This window comes from the organism of the source record quoted next, unplaced genomic scaffold (assembly GCF_019419815.1).
Source record: "Pyrus x bretschneideri cultivar Hongxiangsu unplaced genomic scaffold, Pyrus_bretschneideri_v1 Contig10, whole genome shotgun sequence".
NCBI classification, from domain to species: domain Eukaryota; kingdom Viridiplantae; phylum Streptophyta; class Magnoliopsida; order Rosales; family Rosaceae; genus Pyrus; species Pyrus x bretschneideri.
This window is the reverse complement of record NW_025999391.1, coordinates 3,781,664-3,793,566: the sequence shown is the minus strand read 5'-3', so window position 1 is coordinate 3,793,566 and position 11,903 is coordinate 3,781,664. Positions and strand designations below refer to the sequence as shown.

The 11,903-nt window shown below is 36.7% G+C and overlaps 1 pseudogene; it reads right to left on the bottom strand.

The window, feature by feature from the left end:
- Positions 1–403: 403 nt before the first annotated feature.
- Positions 404–1,445, bottom strand: LOC125480794 (annotated as a pseudogene).
- Positions 1,446–11,903: the final 10,458 nt, after the last annotated feature.

The following is an 11,903-nucleotide window of genomic DNA, read 5'->3' as shown; positions in this document are numbered from 1 at the left end:
TCCGATTTCAAGATATTTTCAAAATGATTTAATTAAACACACCAAACCCCACCATTATCTAAACAACAACAACAACAACAACAATGAGCGTTAAAAATTAAACAAATTGAACCATTAGTTTTTAGACTTTGGCTCTATAAATAAAGGATAAGGGGCAGTTAAAAGACAGAAGTTCTAACAAAGCCCAAAAAGATAACAAGTTTTTTTTTTTTTTTTTGAACACGTGCTTTAACAAGTTTAGGAACCAATTAACAATCACATATTTTTAGTTTAGTAACCAAAACTCCTATAGGACCGAACTTCAAGGTCCAATGTTGCAACTTACCCAAAAATTAAACAGATGGAAATGTATTTGTTACTTAGATTTTAGAAAGAAAAATAGTTCATGGAAACATTATATGCATTATGTAGAAAATTAATTTTCTATAAATCTCACAGAATTAGAAAATTAAAGATGAGAAATTAATTATACAATGTCAGCTGCATGGATTTTACAATATGAACATGGATTTACTGATTAGATGAACTCGTTGAAGAACAATCCATGCATTCTTGTCCCTTGAGGCACAAGATCTAACTACTCCCACTATTCTAACCACATACATCACCAGGAAAAGTTCTCAAGCCCCCCAAACTATAACCATCCCCACCACTGCCTCTGACTGTCACTTCCAAAGATTGCAAAGCCGCCGCTTGCAATGGCGGCGGTGGAGCCTCCTACTCCTCCTCCTCCAGCGGCAACCTATCACACGCTGCATTAGCAAAAGAAACCACAATCAAGATTACAGGCCCTGAAGCCCTCAAGGGCCCCACGACACTCCCTCCAACAATCTGTCCTTGCCCACCAGCCAAAAATAAGGCCAAGCCACTGGCTTCAGGTGGGGCCGGTGGAGGCAGGCACGTGCCGGTGAGAGATAGAATTTCAAACCGACCGTGCATCGCCACGGCAGGACTACTACTTCCGACGGGTAGTACTGCTGTGGCTGGCTGGCGCAGGTTGACATTAGTCACTGCACCGCTGCCGCTCAGCACGCAAACGCCTCGGCCACGGCGGGTGGTGTAGGTCTTCACCGAGTCAACAATGTCTGAACCGGAGGAAACTTCAAAAATATGAGATGTGAGCGTGTTTGGGGTATCTTGTGTGATTATGATGGGTGGCTTGGGCTTGCTCGTTGCTCCGCGAGGACGGCCTCGAGGCCGGCTAGCGGCGGAGGATGACGCACCTGGAATTGTGTTGGTTGGTGCATCAGGATCAGGATCGCCGCCTGATGACATTAATTTATGCCAAACCTGATTAATCCCCTGATGAAGAAGCTAGTTATATAACTCAAAAAATGATATTTTTCCCCCTTCAAATATGTGACACTAGCTAAGAGGAACAAGACCAGGAAGACGAGTCTGACTTCAGTTGCACAAAATAGGTTTTAAATAGACTTTTTGGTTTAACGAATCATAGTTTGTTTTTTTCCTACAAAATAATTAAAAATTTATTGGACCTCACTAATCTTATGAAAATCTGGAAAGTAAATGAATTAATTATACTTAACGGGTGATATAAAATCTGACCGAAAATTAAACATAAAAAAAAAAACAAAAAAACAAAAAAAAAAAAAAACAAAAAACAAAATCGTGTCATGTTTTAAATGCAAAAATGTTGATGTTTACAATGTCAATGTCAAAAGACTTCGATCATAATTTAAAACCCATTAAAGTTTCATTTAATGAATATCAATGGTTAGAGACCGAATGCTTATATATGTACATGGACAGGATCAAGGAATAAACATTTTGACAAATATTTTTACACTTTTTTTAAACCTTTAGATTACAAAACATCCAAATGTTCATATTCATTCATTAAATGACATCAATGCTTAAGTGGATTTTAACTAATATTAAACATAAAAATAAAATTCAAAAAGCATAAAATATGGAAGGTAATTAAAAATAAAATTAAAAAGGAAGAAACCCTAGTTTTAAGCGTGCAAACAAGAAATGAGGTAGAACTCCATTGATTCGAAGTATTGCAACCTCCATCTCCCTCTTTGCCGATAAGGTATGCAACTTTCATAGGATTGATATGAAATTTTGATGTCTTCTACAACAAATCAAGCTATTAGTCTCTTGAATCTTCATTACGTAAGAAAAACGTACAAAACCCTAAACCGTATATTATTGTTTAGATATGTAGGGTGATTAAATTAGGTTTTGCAAAATCTTTTTAGTTTAGTCGATTTAGGTCATTGATGATTTTTCTACTTTTTTTAGCTTTTCGAATCAAACAAACAACTTGATTTCATTCGTCTACGCTTTCAATTTATTTTATTTTATTATTATAGCAGTTTCATTTCCGTTGATTATTAATCCTATCCTTGGTATCACCTTTTTTTTAAATCATTCCTTTTTTGTTATTTATTGGGGTTCATTTTTTATAAAATGAAAGAGGAGATTTCATCCAAGGCATTGCTGAGAGGGAGATGGAGGTTACATTATTTTCATGTTTTTGTTTTTCATATTTTCTGATTTTTTACACTATGTTCAAAGTTTGATTATTGGTTTTTTGATTTTTACACTTCATTGTAGCCTTTAGATTTTACAACATTCAACGGTCTAGATTAAGAGTGATGTGGAGAGTTTTAAACATTAAATGACTTGGATGATGATGTGGATTATAACTAATAAAAAAACACTAATCTAAATTGAAAATTAATAGCTAATAGGATAAAATTGAAAAAATCAATAATCAAACTTCAAACCTAGTGTAAAAAATCAGAAAATAAGAAAAACAAAAATATGAAAATATTGTAACCTTCATCTCCCTCCCTGCAATGCCTTGGATGAAATCTCCTCCTTCATTTTATAAAAAATGAACCCCAATACATAAATAAATAAAAAAGAATGCTTTAAAATATATATAAAAATAAAATAAAATAAAAAGTGATACTAGGGATATGATTAATACTCAGTGGAAACAAAACTGCTATAATAAAAAAAAATAATAATAATAATAAAAGCACAGACGAATGAAATCAAGTTGTTTGTTTGATTCAAAAAGCTAAAAAAAAAAATAGAAAAATCATCAATGATCTAAATTGATAAAACTAAAAAGATTCTGCAAAACCTAATTTAATCACCCTACATATATGAACAATAATATATGATTTAGGATTTTGTACATTTTGCTTACGTAATGAAGATTTAAGAGACTAATAGCTTGATTTGTTGTAGAAGGCATCAAAATTTCATACCAATCCTATGAAAGTTGCAGACCTCATCAGCAAAGAGGGAGATGGAGGTTACAATACTTCGAATCCATGGAGTTCTACCTCATTTCTTGTTTGCACGCTTAAAACTAGGGTTTCTTCCCTTTTAATTTTATTTTTATGTGTAATATTAGTTAAAATCCACTTAAGTATCCATGTCATTTAATGAATGAATATGAACCTTTGGATGTTTTGTAATCTAAAAGTTTAAAAACAATGTAAAAATATTTGTCAAAATGTTTGTCCCTTGATTCTATCCTTATATATCATGAGGAATGAACAGATGCACGAGGAATATGAAATCTTTCCAAAAATGTCCAAAAGAAGAGTAGAAAAGAGAGATTATATGGTGGCGTGGCGTGGCAAATAGATCGTGTATGTAATGTTCGTGTCGTTTTAGTGTATTACTTGTTATCTTAACATGTCATGTTGTGTCGTTCTCATTATGGTAATGGATTCTTAATAGGACGTGTCATTTACCCATTAAAATTAACAAGTAAAATGACCCGACCCGTTAAGAAGCGAGAAAATTATAATTATTATATAGGGAATTGTTATTGACACTCATAAAATCTCATTCTACTCTCCTCACAAGTGTATTTTTCTTTCCAAATATAGAAAGTTTGGAGTGTAGAATGAGATTTTTGGAGTGCCAATAACAATTCACATTATATATTTGTTACTTTCCAACTTTAAATTAAAGTGATTTCATTTTTTATTAAACTCAGTATTCCAAGTATCTTAATTAATTTGTTAAAAAAAGTTTAGTCTTAATTTAAGTGTTTTTCACATTCATTTTAAATTCATTTCTATGTCAAAAATGCACTTGGATAATAGTAATTAATTTATTGCCATTTTTATGGAATCTCATCCCTTCCTCAATTTAAGGATTCAATTATATCTAGTAAGGGTTGAGATTAATATAAGGGTCATTTTGGTTTCGGTCCTTAGTAAACCAAATTGTTAAAATAAAACCTTATTTATTTAAATAATTTGTTCAAAGTCCCTAGCATTATTTAAGGAGTTTAACTCCTGCATTTATACATTCAATATCTCACAAATTATGAAATTTAAACAAATTCAAATAATATTTTACAATATAGCAATTATTTAAAAATTAACAATAGAGTAATATAATTCTTCACATAATTATAGTAAAAATAATGTACCTGTTGTAGGCTTATTTGACTAAACTGTATAAGGATAAAGAGGGAAAGGGGCCGGCGGCACAGAGAGAAAAGAGAGATTTAATTCTTCGCTTTATCCTCATTAAAATGTCGCAACACCTTCTGGGGTGTAGTTCGATTGATGTACTAAGATTCCATTTGAACAATGCTCGATCTCCAAGCCTAGACAATATCGAGTTTTTCCAAGATATTGCATCTCAAATTCCAATTTGAAGTGCGTAGCAATTTCTTAAGCTCTGCAGGAGTTCCAATGAGGTTCATGTCGTTGACATAAATTGCAACGATTGCAAATTTGGAATATGACTTCTTAATGAACATGCATGGGCATAGTTCGTTGTTCACAAAACCTTGACTTGTCAAATATTCACTCAGACAGTTATACCACATCCGCCTAGATTGTTTCTATCCGTAGAGTGATATCCTTAATCTAATCAAAAGAGTGTTCCGTTGTCTAAAACTATTTGAACCAGTTAATGGAAGTCCTTTTGGAACTTTCATGTACATTTCCATATCCGATTCCCTATAGAGATACACGGTTACCACGTCCATAAGCTGCATAATCAGTTTTTCAGAAACTACCAAACTGATAAGGTAGAGGAACATTATGACGTCCATTACGGGGGAATACGTCTCCTCGTATCAATCTCAGGGCGTTGAGAGAAGCCTAGCTCTACGAGGTGTGCTTTGCATCACAATATTTCATTCTTCTCATTACGCTTCCTCACAAAAACCCACTTTTAGCCCACAAGCTTAACATGTGGTGGAGTAACAGCTACAGGCCTAAACACCTTTTGTTTTGCGAGTGAATCAAGTTCGACCTGGATTGCTTGTTTCTAGTTTGACCAATTCGTTCTACATTGACATTCATCAACGGAGCGTGGTTCAATGTCATGGCTAAGCATGATATCAGAAGCAATGGTATATACGAATGCATCATTGATAATCATCTTATTCCGATTCCACACCTCATCCAAAATTACGTAAAGGACCGAAATCTCATGATTCTCGGTAAGCGGGTATATTTCATTTAAAACATCACCGTAATCTAGAATAATCACATGCGTTAGAACGGATGAGTAAGCAATGGTCGAATTCAAACTAGGGTCACTAGTTTGTGCCGTTTTCCTCTTTTGGGGTTGTGAACCTTTGAACCAGGAGGCTTACCAGTAATTGGCTAGCCTCCAGTGTACCTTGCTATGTAGGAGGTGTGGCCACCCCACCCTTGGGGATGGTTTGACCTTTCACGGTGGTGTTACGATGTACGTTCTGTACTTCTATCCTTACAGGTGCATTTGCAGTGGGTATATGTGATTTTGTCATCTTTGCTAGATCAATAAAAGTATCTGGCATGCTTTGAGCAATGTTCTGAAGATCTAGAATGCGTCGCACTTCAATTTCAGACTAAGGTGTGCAGGGATCTAAATGAGACATAGTGGGAGTAATCCACGACAATTCACGGTGTTCTACAGGAATGTTAGTGATCTTATCCCCCCCTAACAATGGGAAGACTGTCTTATCGAAGTGACAATCCGTAAAACATGTGGTAAAGAGATTTCCTGTCAAAGGTTATAAGTAGCGAATAATTGATGGCAAATCATAACCGACATAGATTACCATTTTTCTTTAAGGACCCATTTTGGTACATAATGGCGGCGCTATTGGCACATAGATTGCACACCCAAACACATGTAAATGCAAGACGTCAAGCTCGTACCTAGCAACCAACTATAACAGTGAATGAGGTTGGGTAACGATGGGCCTTAGACGGACCAACATAGCTGCGTGCAATATTGCATGGCCCAGGCAGATACCGGTAAATTGGTTTGCATAACCAAAATTCAAGCTATCGTTTGAAGGCACTTTATGAACGCTTTTGGGTGTGAACATGGGGTACATGATGTTCAACTTCAATCTCAACAAACATGCAATAATGGTCAAAGGTTTGTGACCTAAACTCTCCAACATTATTGAGTTGAATCGACTTAATCGAATAATCAGGGTGGTGAGCCCTAAGCTTAATAATTTGTGCTAGGAGTTTTGCAAATGCAGGATTACATGTGGACAATAAGCAAACATGTGACCATCGTGTCGATGCATCAACCAACACCATGAATTATCTAAATGGTTCGCATGTTGGTTGGATAGGTTCACAAATATCCCCTTGAATCCTCAGAAGAAACTTAGGGAGATCATGAATAATCTTTGTAATTAAGGGTTAAATGTTCAACTTCCCCAGGGAACATGTTTTGCAAAGCGGATGGTCGGGATAAGATTTCAAGTAATGCTTATGAGATACTTTGAGGATACGGTGCATCACATCTCGTCCGGGGTGTCTCATTCGATCATGCCAAAGCAACAAAGTGTCATGGAACCCAGCCATAGGGCCGGCCACGTGGTGTGTCTTAAAAGCTTGAATGGTTGTCATGTACAACCCCCTAGGGAAACGTTCCAGCTTTTCGTGAATATGTTTTCAGCCATATTAGTAAAAAGTGATACAAAGAAATTCAGAACCATTCTCTTTAGTGGTTTCAACATGATATTGATTATCTCGAATATCTCTAAAACTCAGCAATGTTCTTCCAGAACGTGGATAATAGAGTGCCTCTTTAATGGTTAATTCAGTACCATTGGACAACATTATACGGGCCTTTCCGTATCTTGATAGGCCTAAAAGGGTTGTTAAAGGTACATTCTTAGGTACGAAGTTAGTAAAATAGTGTTTCTCATGCAATATGGTGTGCGTGGCTGCACTATCAGCCAGACAAATAACTTCCCCACTAGTCATACCTAGAAATAAATTAATTGAATCGGTCACATGCATAAATATAATTCCATTCATTCAATCAATCAATTCGAGAAATAATATCCATCAAATAATATCCAAAGTTCAAAACAAACCAAACCAAACAAATAATTCCAAAAACTTGAAAAACTTGTTCAAAATTAAACCATAAACCTAGAAAATTAGGAAGGAAGTTCAGCCACTCCTAGTGGGTTTGGCCATTAGGGGTTAAACACCCTAAAACATGTCTAAAATTATTCTTCCATAAGACCGAATGTCTCCTGAAAGTCTATAACCTCCATGGATGTGGTAACATCTTCGGGATTTTGCACATGCACAAAGTTAGACTCACGACGGGAATGATACTTGGCAATAGCCTTAGGGGCAGCTCGGCATACACGTGACCAATGATCCTTTGATCTACAATGATAACATATGTCCAGTTTAGTGGAATCCGATTGAACGTTAACTTTTCCCTTGTTCTTGAAGTTTGGGGCCTTCGGGGTAAGGGGTTGGCGCTTCTAGGTTAAATTTCCTCCCTTGGATGGGCCTCTGTTCGGTGGACCTTGGACCTGTGGTGGGGCTTGCGACCTTTTTCCACGACCACGAAGGGATCTCCGTCGATTATGGTTGCTAGAATTTGTCGCATGCGTTTCAGGCACGGCGTTTGAGCCAGTAGGTTTAGCTTGATGATTCTTCATCAAAAGCTAGTTTTGTTTTTCAGCAAAAAGTAGAACAGATATCAAATCCAAAAATTTGGTAAACTTCTGTGACCTATATTGTTGCTGTAGGACAATATTGGTTGCGTTGAAAGTCAAATAAGTCTTCTTCAGGAGATCCTGTTCAATTAAGTCCTCGTTACAAAACTTAAGTAGTGATCGGATTTTACAAACTTTAAAGTTGTATTCATTCACAGACTCGACGTCTTGGAAGCATAAATGCTGTCAGTCATGTCTTGCTTCAGGCAAGAAGATGTCTTTCTGGTGATCAAAGCTATATGCCAAGGCAAGCCAAAGGTTATGGGGATCCTCCTCTGTGAGGTACTCGGTTTGCAGTGCATCATAGATGTGTCTTCGGATGAAGATCATTGCAGTAGCTTTCTGAGCTTCGTTGACGGGTGCATCATCGGTTAGTTCCTTAATGGTAGCTCTAAGACTTTTTGCAGTAAGATGGAGCTTCACGTCTTGAACCTATTACAGGTAGTTTCTTCCGGAGACTTCGAGAACGGTGAAATCGATTTTGTTTAAGTTTGACATGTCCCTAAATAGAGGGTACAACAAAATGTGGTTAGTCATATGGAAAGCCATAGACATACATCGTAGAACATTCGGGTCTATCGACATGTATTGGTTTAAATTATGCATGAAAGCCATGGGTTTCATGTGGTAAGTTTTGAATGAAAACTTTGGGTTTCAAAGGCACTAAATTCAAAACTACAGGTTTGATTTAGTTATGAACGTTTAGTTCATATATAGAGGTACCTGCAAGAACACATAATACAATACATAATAAAGTGTAGTGGATTTGTGGATTGCTTCAGGAACCCAAGTGTGAGTACTTCGGGACTACGAAACATAGTCAACGGTTCAAAGAAAACGAAATAATTTATTGAATCATTAATGCCAAAAAGTGAGCTTCAGGCCAATAATTTTGGATTAATTGTCAGATTAATGGACTACTGGTCACTTTAATTAATTCAATAGATTGAGACCATTCGGGGTCGATCGTAAAAGCAAAAATAATTATAACATGCAGGTTAAAATTATTTAAAATGCCAAAAATTAGCATTGGGTTCGAAAAACCATAGCCCAAACACGGTGGGCATGGGTGTCGTGAGTAAGGCAAAGCTCTATAGGGTTTAATGGGATCGGGTGGCTGCTAGGAACAACTCAATGCGTGGTTACAGGCCACGAGCCGAGGGTTTGGAAGGCCAGCAACAAGGCTGCTAGCATTTTAAACCAGGGCAGATGCATGGGGCAAACCCAAATGCTTATGGGTGTGCAAGGGAACCCCAGCGGAAGCTGGGTTTCGGGTTTTGGGCCGTAAGGACAAGCCCAACCCCATGGGCTGACTGATGGTATTGCGGGTTGTGGCTAAGGTTAAGCCCAACAGTAAGCTACTAGCGTGGGCCGAGATGAAGGACCAGCCCAGCAAGTTGCGGGCTGTGCTGGTAGATTGGGTCGAGACATGGGTAAGCCCAGCATGGCTTCAAGCATGTAGGTTTGGGCTCAGGTTTGGACCTGGGGCTTTAGGCCCATGGAGTAAGCAACTCAGGCTGAAGCTTAGTTGGATCCAAGAGAGGCAGCGAGCCCAAAATGACTACATGCAAGTCCAGGGCGTCAGAACGATGTCGTCCCAAGGTCTGTCAAACCCAGCACGATGGTGCCGCAAAAAATTCTCAATTTTGTTTGTTTGTTTGTTTTTTTTTTTTTTTTTTTTTTTTTTTTTTTTTTTTTGAATTATAGGGTTAAAAAACCCTAATTGCTTCTAAATTTATTTCGATTCTATATCGTAATGCATGAACAATTATATATATTGAAAAAAATATATGAACATATATATGATATATATAATTGGAAGGAAAATATAAATATAGGGGGTTCATGCATCATGGGGAAAACAATTGAAAGCCTTTGAATTTGTAGAAGATAGCCTCCTCATATGATCCTTCAGGTCCTTAACTTCTGGTAAGAGCGTGCTGATAACGTGTTGTAAGCCCATTTGACTGAACTGTACAAAGGACAGAGAGAGAGGGGCAGGCGGCATAGAGAGAAAAGAGAGACATTTAATTCTGAGGTGTGTGTTGTATCACCTCCTTATGCCTTTATTTATAGTAGTAGGATATGTAGAATTCTTTCCCTAATAGGATTACATCTCTAATAGGAATTAAACTACTAAAGGGAATATACAAGATACTCCTTGATACACTAGGATTTACACAATCACATTCCTAATTCGAAGGGACTGCAACAGTACCCACGAAATTATTAATATATTTTGGGAAATAATTACTAATATATTTAAAACATAAAATAAATACATATAATTAATATGGATACATTCACCAAAAAAAAAGATGGGTACAGATTAGTACATATTAAAATTCAAAAATTATGGGCACAAACTAAAACTTAAAAGAATATTGGTACAAATTAAAAAATGGGATACAACTTAAAAAATGGTGTACAAATTATAAATTATAAATCGAAATATAGGAAAAAAATACTATATATATACACACACATATGGAAATGATTAATGAGTTTTTCATTTTTAAAATTGACATATGATGACTTGCAACTAAATTAATATTTTAAAAATGGGGTACAAATTATAAATCGAAATATATGAAAAAATACTCTATATATATATATATATGGAAATGATTAATAAGTTATTCATTTTTAAAATTGACATATGATGACTTGTAACTAAATTAATATTTAAAAAATGGCAAGGAGAAAAATCAAGGGATATTGATCAAAAATGAAAAAAAAAAGTTTCAATTAATGTGAAAGAAAAATAAAGAATGGGAACGTATGTGACAGTCCATCGCAGAATATTTGTACCGTAGGTGTGAAAAGACTAAATTGCCCTTGGATGTTAGTTGTCGTTGTGGGGTGTTGTTTAGTTGGTTTTTTTTTACTTGTTGACTCAACTAGGACCACACACACACACCCACATACACCTAAACACCCATGGACCCTCCCTCTCTCTCCTCCTTCTCGAATTTTTCTGCATTTCCGCACAAGTCGTACGGACATCACCCAAATCAACCATTTTAGGCACAGATCGACATTCAGAAGGTAAGATTCGAACTCCTTGCAAGTTCCTGAGTTCATTTATACCATTTGTGAGACTTGAAACCTTCAGAAACCCGAGAACCAAGGATCTCCGATTTGAGGTACTATTCATGCACTCGTGATCGCAGAGGTTTTATTGAGTTTTGAGGTTATAGTGAACCTTAGAACATCTTCACAAAGCTCGGGGAAGAAATTTGAAGTGTTTTGGACGTTAGGAAGCTCGAGTTCAGTGAGTTGCAGGTTTGGCCGAAATATCGTGGGTTTTTCCGATAAGATTCCGTTGGTTTTAGGTCCCTAAAGTGGTAAGATTTTGTTCTACTATTCGTAAGCTTCATTTTCATACAAAATTCATGAATTTTGGTTGAGAATCAAGTGAGATTTGACAAATGGAAGTCTTTCCCAGTCTTCCGGCGACGGCGATGGAGTTCGGCGGCTAGCTGGAGAAGAAAGGGGAATATTCCGTTAGTTTTAACGGAATATTCATAACGACAGTAACAGCATCAGGTTAGTTTTAACGGAATATTCCTAACGGCGTTAACTACCGCCGTCAGTGTGCCAAGCACGTGCCTGCGTGTGGGCGGCACGTGTGGCCATGCCTTGGCCGGCGCAAGGCGGCGCGTGGATAGTCAGAAAATTATTTTAAAAATATGGGGATGTTCATGAGGTTGAGTATATCATGTTGGTATATTCAAACACCCCATTTGAGCATTGTATGAGAAGTTATTACCTAGTTTTGGTTATGTGCTTTAAATTGACATTTTTATAGTTGTTTCGCATATAGGTGAGACCTATCCTGAGGACAAGCACAGTCACTCGAGGCTCGGGGGCTACGACCCTTCCACATACCAGTGAGTTGGCTTTTGATTTT